This window comes from Schistocerca serialis, chromosome 5 (genome assembly GCF_023864345.2).
Source record: "Schistocerca serialis cubense isolate TAMUIC-IGC-003099 chromosome 5, iqSchSeri2.2, whole genome shotgun sequence".
NCBI lineage: Eukaryota > Metazoa > Arthropoda > Insecta > Orthoptera > Acrididae > Schistocerca > Schistocerca serialis.
The window spans coordinates 264,421,553-264,434,656 of NC_064642.1; the positions used below are offsets into that span (position 1 = coordinate 264,421,553).

General features: G+C 43.6%; 1 protein-coding gene across 2 annotated transcripts in view; it reads left to right on the top strand.

The window, feature by feature from the left end:
• Positions 1-4,566: 4,566 nt before the first annotated feature.
• LOC126480907 (band 3 anion transport protein) overlaps positions 4,567-13,104 on the top strand; it is a 603,907-nt gene continuing 595,369 nt past the window's right edge. For both annotated transcript variants that reach the window (XM_050104308.1, XM_050104310.1), the window contains exon 1: positions 4,567-4,686. The gene's annotated coding sequence lies outside the window, so the exon portion shown is untranslated. The remainder of the gene's footprint in view (positions 4,687-13,104) is intronic.

The following is a 13,104-nucleotide window of genomic DNA, read 5'->3' on the forward strand; positions in this document are numbered from 1 at the left end:
CAAGTAAATTTACGAATATTCTTGGGAGCAAAGAATGTGTTTTCCACTCGTAATTCGTATTGCTCCAATAAATCCATCAACATTTTTCCATTCTCGTTCATAGCATCCTCTCCACACATCCCAATAGGCTTACTATTCCTCTCTTTCCCTACCGTGCCACTAATATCTTCCGCCGGTATCAGTTCATGGCTAGTTGAAACGACGTTTATAGTCTGTGTCAGCATCTATTACGTTCAAGGACACATCTTCAGTAGGGGTGTACACTCCCACTATCACTATACTCATGACTCCACACCTCTCAGGCCGAACTTTATCAACCTTTCATAACCGCTTTCCGCGAGGCTACACATTTTGATCACCGTTTATTTAGAGTAGTGGATACACCTGCTCTCGCCCTACAGTTTTTGTCCACTTCGCTAAAATAATGGGCAAACTCCATCACTTACCATCCATGCCTTCCTTTTTTGTTTCACAAAACACGGAAACAAAATATTGTGCTGTCTATCTGTTAACGATTCTTTTTGCTTATTCTGGATGCACCGTATAGTCCATATACCAAAGCGCAATGTCCATTTTCGTTGCCGTTGTCGAATTCCATTAGAACCATCCGAACACCGAGGCTTATTACTGGGTATTTTATAGCTGGCTGTTGCTTTTCTGTGGAAGGTGAGCTGGCTCATCGTGCAAGCCCCACCCGAAAGCTCCAGGATTTGCCATCAAGCTTCTCTTTCCCTAGGAAGACTCACGACCTAAAAACAGGTAGTACAAAAAAGTTGGCTACGTAACAATGGAGCTACTGTACGAGACATATGCAGCTTCGCGCCGCGAGTGGGTTACAGAAAATATCTCTTGCAGTGCTCGATTCCTTTAGTTCTCGGACAACTCAGTAGCATTCTGATAAGAAAGAAGTATCTTATTTACGAGTATTATTAGATAGCAATGTTTTGATGTTTTGTATCCATTGGATTGCATTGTCCGTATATGTATGGTAAGACACTTAAGTTAGTATGACTGGGTATTTCTTGATAACATGTTACTTGTAAATCGACTTACAAAATGTGCACACAGGAGGCAATAAATGAATATGTGTTACGTATGTTATTGCTCATGGTAGTGTCATAAGGAGGATGTACGGAGGCCGAAGTTCAGCATTCGTAGTAATGCTTGGGATGTTATAATGCTCGTTCTTCCTTTTCGTTTGGACTTATGGTAGAGGTTCACTGGGCAGTGTTGTAATCTCGCGTCGCGCATGCGATTGGGGTAACGCCGCACGCGAAGTTCGAGCTTATCACATATCCCCTGCGATATGTGTGCCAATAATTTAATCGCCGATTGTTTCTATTCTATTTTTCACACGTGAATCAGTTTTCACCCTTGACAGGATCCGTAAAGCAAGTTACTCGGTCATCCAATTAAACACAAAACTCCTTAATGGTTTTAACTTACTGTCAACATTTTTAATGTTGACATACGGTGCTCAGAAAATAACAATGCCTAAACGACTTTGAGTTATATCTGTGTGCAGCGAAATAAATGCTATTTGTATCTTGCCATGTGCGTTTTTCTTCTCTTCATTAAAAGACATTTCTAGTGTCCTGAACATATATTTACATTTGCGAAGCACGTTTCATTTACAGATTCTGAGAACGCTCTTTTAGGCTATATTTTGCACCAGCTAATGGCAGAACCAGCAAGTCTAATCCCACATTCTGTAAATGAAAGGACTTGCATGGAAGTGTAAGTGTGTGTTTAGACCACTGAGGATATTTCTTAACGGAGGGGCAATGCATATCGCGAAATATAAATTCCATTTACTCAGATGCTTTAAGACTTATTGTGTTGTCACCGCCAGACACCACACTTGCTAGGTGGTAGCTTTTAAATCGGCCGCGGTCCGCTAGTATACGTCGGACCCGCGTGTCGCCAAAAATGTTGTGGACTGACAAGACAGCCAGTCCACAGTGACGGGTAACCGAAAGGCACGCGCTTAAACTCACGCAGGCTGGCGTGAGGTCTGAAACAGGATACGTAATGAATGCTATAAAGAAAAGTACGTAGCTGCTGGAATACTTAACTTTAATCCACAATTGGTGAACATTGGTCTTGTTGATACAGTATATGCGTCATTAGATACATAGCAAAGGATAAATGGCGCCTTGCTAGGTCGTAGCAATTGACTTAGCTGAAGGCTATGCTAACTATCGTCTTGGCAAATGAGAGCGTAATTCTCAGTGAACCTTTCCTAGCAACGTCGGCTGTACAACTGGGGCGAGTGCTAGTAAGTCTCTCTAGACCTGCCGTGTGGTGGCGCTCGGTCTGCAATCACTGGTAGTGGCGACACGCGGGTCCGACGTATACTAGCGGACCGCGGCCGATTTAAAAGCTACCACCTAGCAAGTGTGGTGTCTGGCGGTGACACCACACTTATTCCTATTTATTAATGTTTCTCGTTCATTGTGAAGGATGACCAGGTGTTCCCCAGGTTTGTTCATTGTTTTGTAGTGAGGATGTTGACTTCCTGTACAATGAGATTCTTTTTCTGTTTTTAGCCACGAGGTAGCTAATATTTCTCAGACGATGAATCGGCCTGGGAGGCAACGCTTACCAACCATCTTCCGGGTCTTGCTATGTTTTTTTTTTCTTTTTTCATGAGCTAGGCAAAAGAGACTGTATGGAGTAAACACATGTAAAAGTGAGAAACTTATGAGAGTTATTACCTTCACGAAATAATGCCAGAAACACAAAATTGTGAAGTGGACTGTGTCAAATCGTGAAGTAAGTAATAATTAAACTGAGGGTCTATTGCGTAGGAAAGTTAGTTTCTAGGAAGTCGAGTAAGATATTTTGACTTGAAAAAGCCAAAAATAAAAGGTAAATAAAAGTGTAGTTGCATTAACACTAATAATGTATACATATCCTGTAAACTGACTCGTTCCACATCATTTCGATAAACGAATCGTTCAAATGGGCTACAGAACATGTAACTAACTAACTAGAAATGGAAATTTCGAGTGACTTTATTTCATTTTCATCGTAGAAGGTGTCATTGCCATTCACTCGCCCTGTATGTTTCAATGCGAAGTTTCCTCATTCCAGTTGTTTCTGATTCCACAAATACGTCTCACAGTTTGTTAACAAGATTTGAAAAATTAGTCTAATGCCGAGATGAAATTATACAGCACTGAAACAAACGTAGGTAATGCTAGAATGCACATAAAAGTGCTTAATCTGCTATATCTTAATATTGTCATGAAAAAGGCAGCGAAGGATGATAATTGGTGTATGAATGTGTTTCTTTAAGTGAATCAAAGAAAAAATGAACATCTGTTAAGTATACATGGTACCATGGCGTAGGTTCTTACTTTATGGTGATAAAGAGTTGAGACGGTAGTAATATCGTTGGTAGTTTCACCTCAATTTTCGTGCAAAATAAAAATTGTCTTTAACGTATCCTCTACACACCTAAGGGAAATCTATAGCTTTCTTCAATGTTATCGACAGTCATGCCACATTTGTGTAATAAATTGCCATGCCATTTGAAATTGCAAGATTCAAAATCAAACCCCTGAAAGAAGAAGAACAGTACGTAACCGGTACGAACCCAACATGTTGCTGGCAAATTTCAAAAACATATGCGCAAAGCTAACATTTCTTTGGGTCATCAGTCTTTTGACTGGTTTAATGAAACCTGCTATGATTCCCTCTGCAGTACCAGTCTATTGCTCTCAGAGTAGAACTTACTCTCAATATCTTCAATTCATTGTTGGATATATTCCAATCTCTGTTTTCATTTGCAACTTTGGTCATCTGCGGCTCCCTCTAGGTCCATGGAAACTATTATCTCAGTTCTTAACACGTGTCCTGCATACTATATCTTGCTGTAGCTGCGTTTTCCACATTTTTCTATTCATCGTCGATTCTATAGAGAATCTTCTCTTGTCTTACCAGTCCACCCAGTGTTCAGGATCCATATGTAATAGTACATCACAAACCCTTCCATTCTCTTTTTCGATTTTTCTTCAAGTTGCCATATGACTCAGGAAACAAGGGGAGAGCATGATTCAAAAACGAAGGGGAGAAGAAGACAGAGAACTTCTGTCGAATCAATCACGTCTCTTCTCTCGGTGATCATGATGTCCTGAACTCTGTGCGCGTTGAATTTAACGTCACTCAACTGCGCTCTCTGTGAATGGTTTGCAGAGAACGGGCTTTATATCTCGCATTGTTGCATAAGATCGAGGCCTTTACAGAAAAACATTTACTGGTTTTTGTGACGCAACGTCGTCACTGTATCACCAGCGTGCAGAATAGCATTATCAATGCCGAGCGAATGTTTACATATCCTTCGTCTGTTGCTGATGTCAGCGTATTGTTTCAATAATCGCAAAGGCAAACTGTTGAATAGCGATATAAACAGTGTCGTAAATAAACAAGGAGTGGTGTGGAGACGCACCTCCGTGTTTGTGTTTCGAGCAGAGTTTGCGTAAGATTACGAGCACAATGGAGCATATGCGGCCCACCTGTCGTCTGCGCCTTACGCACAGCCCTCGCGTGCACCGGAGCAATCAGAAGGGAATCGGTCTTCGCTGGAAGCACGCTCGGCAACGCGCGCGCGCAGCCCTGCGCTCAGTTGTAGCGATCAGGTGACGAGGTGAACACTGTGCGCCACAGGCATCAACTTCTATGGTAAGGGCTACAGGAATTTAGCGTGCAGCTTTTCTCATTTATAGCACCTAACACTTACGCCTCTACTTTGATACTACACGCAGAACTCTGAATTAGTGAAGCACACGCAGCATTGTATGTTAGTGTTCGTACTTAGTACAAAAACAACCCCTTAATGATAGTCTTGGGAGTGATTTATCATGGTTACACGATACTCTGTAGAACCTCTAAACGCGGATCGAGAAATCGTCTGCCCGTAATCGACAAAATAATGATAGTGTTGTGCTGAATTTCTTTTAAGTACGAAAGATATTTCAAGCAGAGAGTGTGAATTGTCGTACCAGTTTGTGAGAGACACGCACGTGATGATGAATATTAAAAACTACTAGTTTATGTACTGCAATGCGTACGATGGTGTGCGTGTGTGTGTGTGTGTGTGTGTGTGTGTGTGTGTTTGGTTTTCAAGGATTTCGTTGAAGTATGGCTTTTGGGAGCGACGAGTCTTTATGCCACTCTCCGATTTAACTCAAACGCCGCTTTCCCACAACAGATCCTCCGATTCCCGCACCATAGCATTTATATCTACATAACGTAATGTGGTGTGGTCAAATGGTTCAAATGGCTCTAAGCACTATGGGACTTAACATCTGAGGTCATCAGTCCTCTAGACGTAGAAGTACTTAAACCTAACTAACCTAAGGACATCACACACATCCAAGCCCGAGGCAGGATTCGAGCCTGCGACCGTAACGGTCGCGCGGTTCCGTACTGAAGCGCCTAGAACTGCTCGGCCACAGCGGCCGGCCGGGCGGAAGAGGCCGCGAAATCCGTGACATGGGGCCTGAAACCGCACGCCCACTCCGCCCGGCGTTGTGGTAACAAATCGACCAATAGCGAAACCTAGTATTTACATCCGCGCCATAATGAAAAGTGGAAGGTGGGGTCCAATACGTAAATTTTACTCAGTTCGATGGAATTCCAAAAAGTTCTCGAGGAAATCGACTTCGAATATCTCTGACAGTGGAATACACGTACTAGCACTGTTGTAGCTAAAGCTGTGAAAGGTGGTAGTATGGACTAAAACCAAGAAAAAATGTCTAGTAAACATGGACTCCAAAATGCATACCTGAAGAACTATGAGCACTTCTTCTGTACTCTGAAACACATCTCAATTGAACAAATGCTCAAAGCTCATAAGGTATGCATTTGACTCGATGTTTATTGGACATTTTTTCCTTTTTCTTGGTCCATATTATTACCTCTGAAAATTGCCTATCCTACTATCTTAGCAACAGCAGTGTCAGTACATGTATACGACTGCCAGAGGTATCAAAACAGTTTTCGCTTATAATTTTCGACTCGTTTTTTTACAGTACGGGGATCCTTACCTCAAATTGATAATTTATCCTTCTCCATCATTCTAGAAAGTTTGTAACATCATCATGGAATCACACTGTCTGTATATACATTTACGGGAGCCAGTGGTTGGAATTTTGACGTCCTATAGCGTCGCTGGATGATGTTTCCGACATGGGTTCCTATGCATAACTTGATCCACTAAGTCTCCCCGACAAACTCTAGAAGTGTGCAACATAAATTGTGTAAGACCTTGTACACTGAATTTGTTGGTCGTAATTGTACTGCCTGTACATTCCAGTTTATGTGAAAACTGGTGAAGAGTTGCGCAGCGTTTAATTGCACAAATAAATTCCATAAAGAGACCAATCCAACCTTTCATAGGTTCGTGTATGTTTTTAGACTTTTGTATGTTAATGCAGTTGCCTGATAAATATCTCTACAACGTGATCATATAATCAACATGCATTTAATTGCAGTTCCCTGTTTAGAAAAACGGTTAAATTCTGTCAGGAGGCAAGGTTTCCGACCAACAGGAAACCATTTTCTATATTCGAAAAATTTCAAGGGAAGTTGTTTCCTTGCGAACAGTGTAAATAGCAGAAGGCTGAAAGATGGTGCTGTTCTATCTGTTTTTCGGTTTCCTAAACATATACACTCGGTCCCAAGAGGCCATGGAATGCCCAAGGCACCAACCGACCGCCGTGTCACCCTCAGCCGAGAGACGTCAGGCATGTGGTCAGCACACCTCTCTCCCAGCTGTTGTCAGTTTTCGTGGCCAGAGTCGCTTCTGCCAGTCAGGGAGTTGCTCAATTGACCTCACAAGTGCTGAGTGCACTCCGCTTGCCAACAGCGCTCGGCAGCTCGGACGGCCAGCCCTCCAAGTGCTGGCCAGGCCCGACAGCGGTTAACTTCTGTGATCTGCCAGGAGCCGATATTACCACAACGGCAAAGCCGTTGGCGCACCATATACAGCAGAATGTAAATTATTTTTGTAAAGCATAGGACTTGTCATATTTTATTTTAATTAGAGAACTTTAAGGACAATGATGGGCAAGCAAGAGGAGATCTCGCGCGTAAGTTTACCACGATAATGACCGATATTCGCTCACCACGGACCACTTACGGGACTGTGGGGCCTTGATTCAGCCACAGCGTCATAGTGCCTGTCGAAGATATCGAACTTGTTTTACGGTATTAACGACTTTCGGAAAACTTCAAAGTCGATTTTATAGATAATTTTGGAGAGTCGCAGTGAACTGCTTTGGTTGATTCTATATTTTAGTTCTAAACTTCATATGCCATAAATAATTGCAAGAATACGATTGCCGTGTGTTCAACTTTTCAGCAAGCAAATAAAATTATTATTTTTATGAAACCATCGCGACGTCCCTACCGTAAGGTCGCCACACCCCTGGGAGCCGCGATGCGCAATTGTTAACCACTGTGTTAGACCGCTGGCGTCAAGGTCCGTTCCCAGGCAACGATCTGTGTGCGTAATTGTCTACGCACATGCATCTGCGCAGACCGATCGCTGCATGTCAACAGGAGATTTGCTCAGACATGAGATGTACGCAAACGTGGATATTGGATTTGGAGATTTGAGCGACACCGCTCAAATCTGTAGGTTCAAATCACATCCGCGTAGACAAGTTGGAGCGTGTGGAGACGAGTTCGCCGCAAATCTGACACTAAAATGTGTAGAGTCAGCTATTTGTTCAGTCAGGTGTTTCTCGTTTGTGTGTGCAGAACGAATTTTAAACGGCAGATACACGTCAGTGTCCTAGACAGTTTACTGCCGAATTCACCGAAATGTAAAGGAGTCATACATGTTTATTGAAAATTAAAAGCAGGGAATACAGCGATAGGGATAAGAAGGCAGCTGCTTAGAGGTTTTTAACTGAGAAATTACGAGCGGATGACCCTATGGCGGAAAGGGAAATGGCACATAATAAAAAAAAGAAAAATTTCGTTGCTGTTTACCACAAAGAGCTAACCAAAATAACGAAATCTATTCGATCTGGTGTTGGGGGATTGTTAGCATACTTTCACTAAATATTGTCCTATACCAGTATCCAACGTGAGTTGTGACAACGTAGAAAAAAAAGTAGTCCCTACTTGTTCTAAAGAAGGCGGCAGTCAAGATATTGTGTCGAACTGATAGTTGAAGACCTTGGGACACTGCTTTCAGGGACATAGTTGTTGTTACACTTCTTTCACTTACTAGTATAATACACTGATCAGCAGGAACATTATGACCATCGACCTCCTATCGATATAAACCCGTCTACGCCACAGCGGCGTCACCTGGCTAAGAATCGGGGCCAACGCGATATAAGGGCCCTGCAATGAAATTTTGACGTCACAATAGTCGGCTTGTCCACTACACTTCGCGTACACTCGGCTCCGTGCAGGACACACGGCAAATCAATATTTAACTGGAAAGATACTCACTTTGCCGACCCGCCAGGTTAGCCGCCGACCCGCCAGGTTAGCCGATAGCGCTAATGCGCTGCTTCCTGGACTCGGGTAGACGCGCCGGACCCGGATCGAATTCGCCCTGCGGATTAACGACGAGAGTCGGTGTGCCGGCCAGCCTGGATGTGATTTTTAGGCGGTTTTCCACATCCCACTAGGTGAATACTGTGCTGGTCCCCACGTCCGCCTCAGTTACACGACTCGCAGACATCTGAACACGTTCACACTATTCCATGGATTACACTAGACGCAGACTGCTGGGGTGCACTAATTCCATCCCAGGTGGTACAGAGTGGTGGCAGGAAAGGCATCCGGCCACCCCTTAACATTAACCTGACCAAATCCGAACCTAACCATGCCGACCCTGCGAAACTGCGGGATAAAGGCACAAGAAAAAGAAAGAAAGATTCTCACTTTTCCGTGTGCTATTGAGAACTTGCATGCGGTTAAACGCGCAGTCAACAGTTATTACAAAAAATGGTTGAAATGGCTCTGAGCACTATGGGACTCAACTGCTGAGGTCATTAGTCCCCTAGAACTTAGAACTAGTTAAACCTAACTAACCTAAGGACATCACAAACATCCATGCCCGAGGCAGGATTCGAACCTGCGACCGTAGCGGTCTTGCGGTTCCAGACTGCAGCGCCTTTAACCGGCCGGCAAACAGTTATTACACTGGTCTGAAATAGTTACTTGCTCCCCACTGGAGACAGCTGCTGGAACTCGTAAGAGCTGCAGTGTCACTTGCTGTGACGTACGCGCCATGGTGTGTCTTTCTCGTGCGCCTCGGTGAAGAATGACATAGTCGAACACACGCACGATGCATGTAGTATCAGTGAGCGTGTAGAATGGGGAAGGCGAACCATCTACCTGAGTTTGACCAAGGGCAAGTCGGATAGTCGAGGAGTGCTGTGGTGAGTGCCCTCAGCACGTGGCGAAACCAAGATGGAACCACGTCCAGACATCGTGGGATTGGGCGGCCACCTCTCATTACAGATTTCGGACGTCGTGGGCTGGACAGATTGGTGAAACAAGACAGGCGGCGAAGTGTGTTGGAACTAACATCAGTCTTTAATACTGGGCAGAGCACAACTGTGTCTCAACACACAGTGCACCGACACACTCCTAACGATGGGCCTCTGCAGCCGACGACCTATACATGTGTGCCAGTGTTAACACCACGACATCGGCAGCTACGACTAAAATGGGCGCATGACCATCGGCACTGCACGTTGGCGCAGTGACAGTGTTTTGCATGGTTTGATGAATATCGTTACCTTCATCATCATGTCGACGGGAGGATGCGAATCCGTCGTCTTCCAGGACAGCAGCTCTTCCGCACCTGTACTGCAGAACGGAGATAAGCTGGTGGCTGCTCCATTATGCTCTGGGGAACATCCTCAAGGGCGTCCACGGCTCCAGTGGATGTCGTGTAGGTACCATGACACCCAGTGGCCGAGCGGTTCTAGGCGCTTTAGTCCGGAACCGCGCTGCTGCTGCGGTCGCAGGTTCGAATCCTGCCTCGGGCAAGGATGTGTGTGATGTCCTTAGGTTAATTAGGTTTAAGTAGTTCTAAGTCTAGGTGACTGATGACCTCAGATGTTAAGTCCCATAGTGCTTAGAGCCATTTGATTTTTGTAAGGTACACTGATTGCAGACCACGCCCCCCTTTCGTGACGATCATGTTTCCCAAAGGCAGTGGAATTTTTCAACGAGATAATGCGCCATGTCACAAGGCTAGGAGCGTGATGGAATGGTTCGAGGAACACAGTGGCGAGTTCCAGTTGATGTGGTGGCCCCCCAACTCTCCAGATCTGAACCCGATCGAATACATCTGGGATGATATTGAACGTGGCGTCAAAGCTCATCGCCCACCTCCCTTGAATTTTCGAGAATTAGGTGTCTAGTGTGTGCATATTTGGTGCCAAAACCCTCCAGGCCTGGTTCCTTCCATGCCACGACATGTCGCCGCTGTTATTCTATGCCAAAGATGGACACATCCGCCATTAGATAGATAGTCATAATTTCAGGCTGATCAGTGTTGTAACAAGAGTAATTTAGAGGTGAAGTGTAAAAAGATGACCTCTATCTTGTCAGAACAGAGCTACAGTACTTTACTTGGCTCTATAAAATCATCCTTTAGGACAGCGCAAATAGCTTACGTGTGTTGGGTATGATTTCACTCAATGCTTGTTACGAAATTGCAATAGCAAATTCTGAATCATTCTAGCATCTATTACCAGGTGTCTTAACGTCACCGTTAGCCACTCATAAAGAGAAATTGCTCTCTTCTTACAAGTTTTTTCCGCGATATACTAGGAGTTATGAACATCAATATACAGTGTACATTTTTAAATCCACCTTCAAATAATTGCGCCAGTCATAGAGTTCGCCCTTCAGCTCATGAAGCGAATTTATATGTGGGAAATGCCTCTGCTCAAGCAGCCACTGTGTAGACGATTTTGCTCTGTCTTCCCGCTTGTGGCATTTTGTTTGCTTTTCGTTTTTTGTTGCAAAAGTTGTGAAACGCAGACCGTAATATAATTTCCCCCATTTCTGAATAAATTTCTACATCTACATCTACATATGCATCTACGTGATTACTCTGCTATTCACAATAAAGTGCCTGGCAGAAAGTTCAATGTACCACCTTCATGCTGTCTCTCTACCTTTCCACACTCGAACGGCACGCGGGAAAAACGAGCGAGCCCTGATGGCAAGGAAAGCGTCTCTGAAGAAGAGAAATTTGTTAACATCGAGTATAGATTTAAGTGTCAGGAAGTCGTTTCTGAAAGTATTTGTATGGAGCGTAGCCATGTATGGAAGTGAAACATGAACGATAACTAGTTTGGACAAGAAGAGAATAGAAGCTTTCGAAATGTGGTGCTACAGAAGAATGTTGAAGATTTGATCCTCAAATATTTTTTTATTCGCTCTGTCATCTAGTGTTAGTCTTTCTACTCTTACATTAATCCTATACACATATGTTACGATTTTGTTAATAATTACAGAAGCATATTTATTTGCAAAGAAGTTAAACTCGTCCGTAATGTCATAATGCTCAGGTGTACTAAAGTTCTGCGCATTCTCGTCATATTTCTCTGTTGCCCCCATCTTCCCATATTCAAATCGTAAACCGTCGGACTGCGTATACTCGGTACGCCATTTACACATCCTGCCGAAATATGGCCTAGTCAGAATGTTCCGTCGGCGTGTCCAACGCCTCGGGCGTGCACGGCGAGCCCGGGTCATCATCCTCGTCCGACGAAATGCATACAACCTCCTTCTCGGCCTCCAAGTCCGACGTGTCCGACGCCACCTCCTCCTTCATTTGTAAACAATGAATTATGTGGCAGTCAGCATGAACAACATTCAAACGTGATATTAATGCCTCATCACCAATAGTAAATTCTTTAGACACAAATATAACCAACCCTCTGTGTTTTATAACCATTCCTGGCTTATTTTTTTACATTCACAGTTACTGGACGTCCTTCGACAATGCGTTTCAAAATAGACGCATACGGACGCCACCTTAACCACTCAAACTCCTCGAACACAATGACATTATGAACACGGGGATCGTAACCACCGAAACCAAATTCTGAGCAAAATGGAAGATAGACATGTTGCTTCCTTGACAAAATCTTTTCAACAAGAGTTGACTTGCCTATATTTGTGTCTCCATATAAATACAGCTGTTTTTTACGAACCATTTGGGACCGAAAGGCTTCATTGTACCACCGGACCACACGCCCCGCCCAACCATTGTACTTCAAATGACACTCCCTGAAACGATTCAAAATATTTTTCTATAAACCTCACACGTGACCAGTTATTAACTAAAAATGAATCTGTGTAATCAATGTAATTGGTGCGTTCTGCCCATCTACGAAGACGTACATTAAATGATAAAGCTGAGTCATTGCAATTTGATTGATGAAGGAACTTGCACAGGATAGATTATCATGGAGAGCTGCATCAAACCAGTCTCAGGACTGAAGACCACAACAACAACAACAACAAGTATTTAGTTGAATTTACAGCCCTCAGATTTGTGTGACTTATCGCGTAATCGAAATTTAGCACCAATGAGGAAGTATTGAACCGAATTGGGGAGAAGAGAAGTTTGTGGCACAACTTGACTAGAAGAAGGGATCGGTTGGTAGGACATGTCCTGAGGCATCAAGGGATCACAAATTTAGCATTGGAGGGCAGCGTGGAGGATAATAATCGTAGAGGGAGACCAAGAGATGAATACACTAAGCAGATTCAGAAGAATGTAGGTTGCAGTAGGTACTGGGAGATGAAGGAACTTGCACAGGATAGATTATCATGGAGAGCTGCATCAAACCAGTCTCAGGACTGAAGACCACAACAACAACAACAAGTATTTAGTTGAATTTACAGCCCTCAGATTTGTGTGACTTATCGCGTAATCGAAATTTAGCGGATTTCTTTTAGTATTCATGTGAATAACTTCGCACTTTCCTTTATTCAGGGTCAATTGCCACTTTTCGCACCATACAGATATCTTATCTAAACTAACATTGAGATTACTGTACAGAAGTACAGTCGCTTACAACTGAAATTTCTTTTCTACAC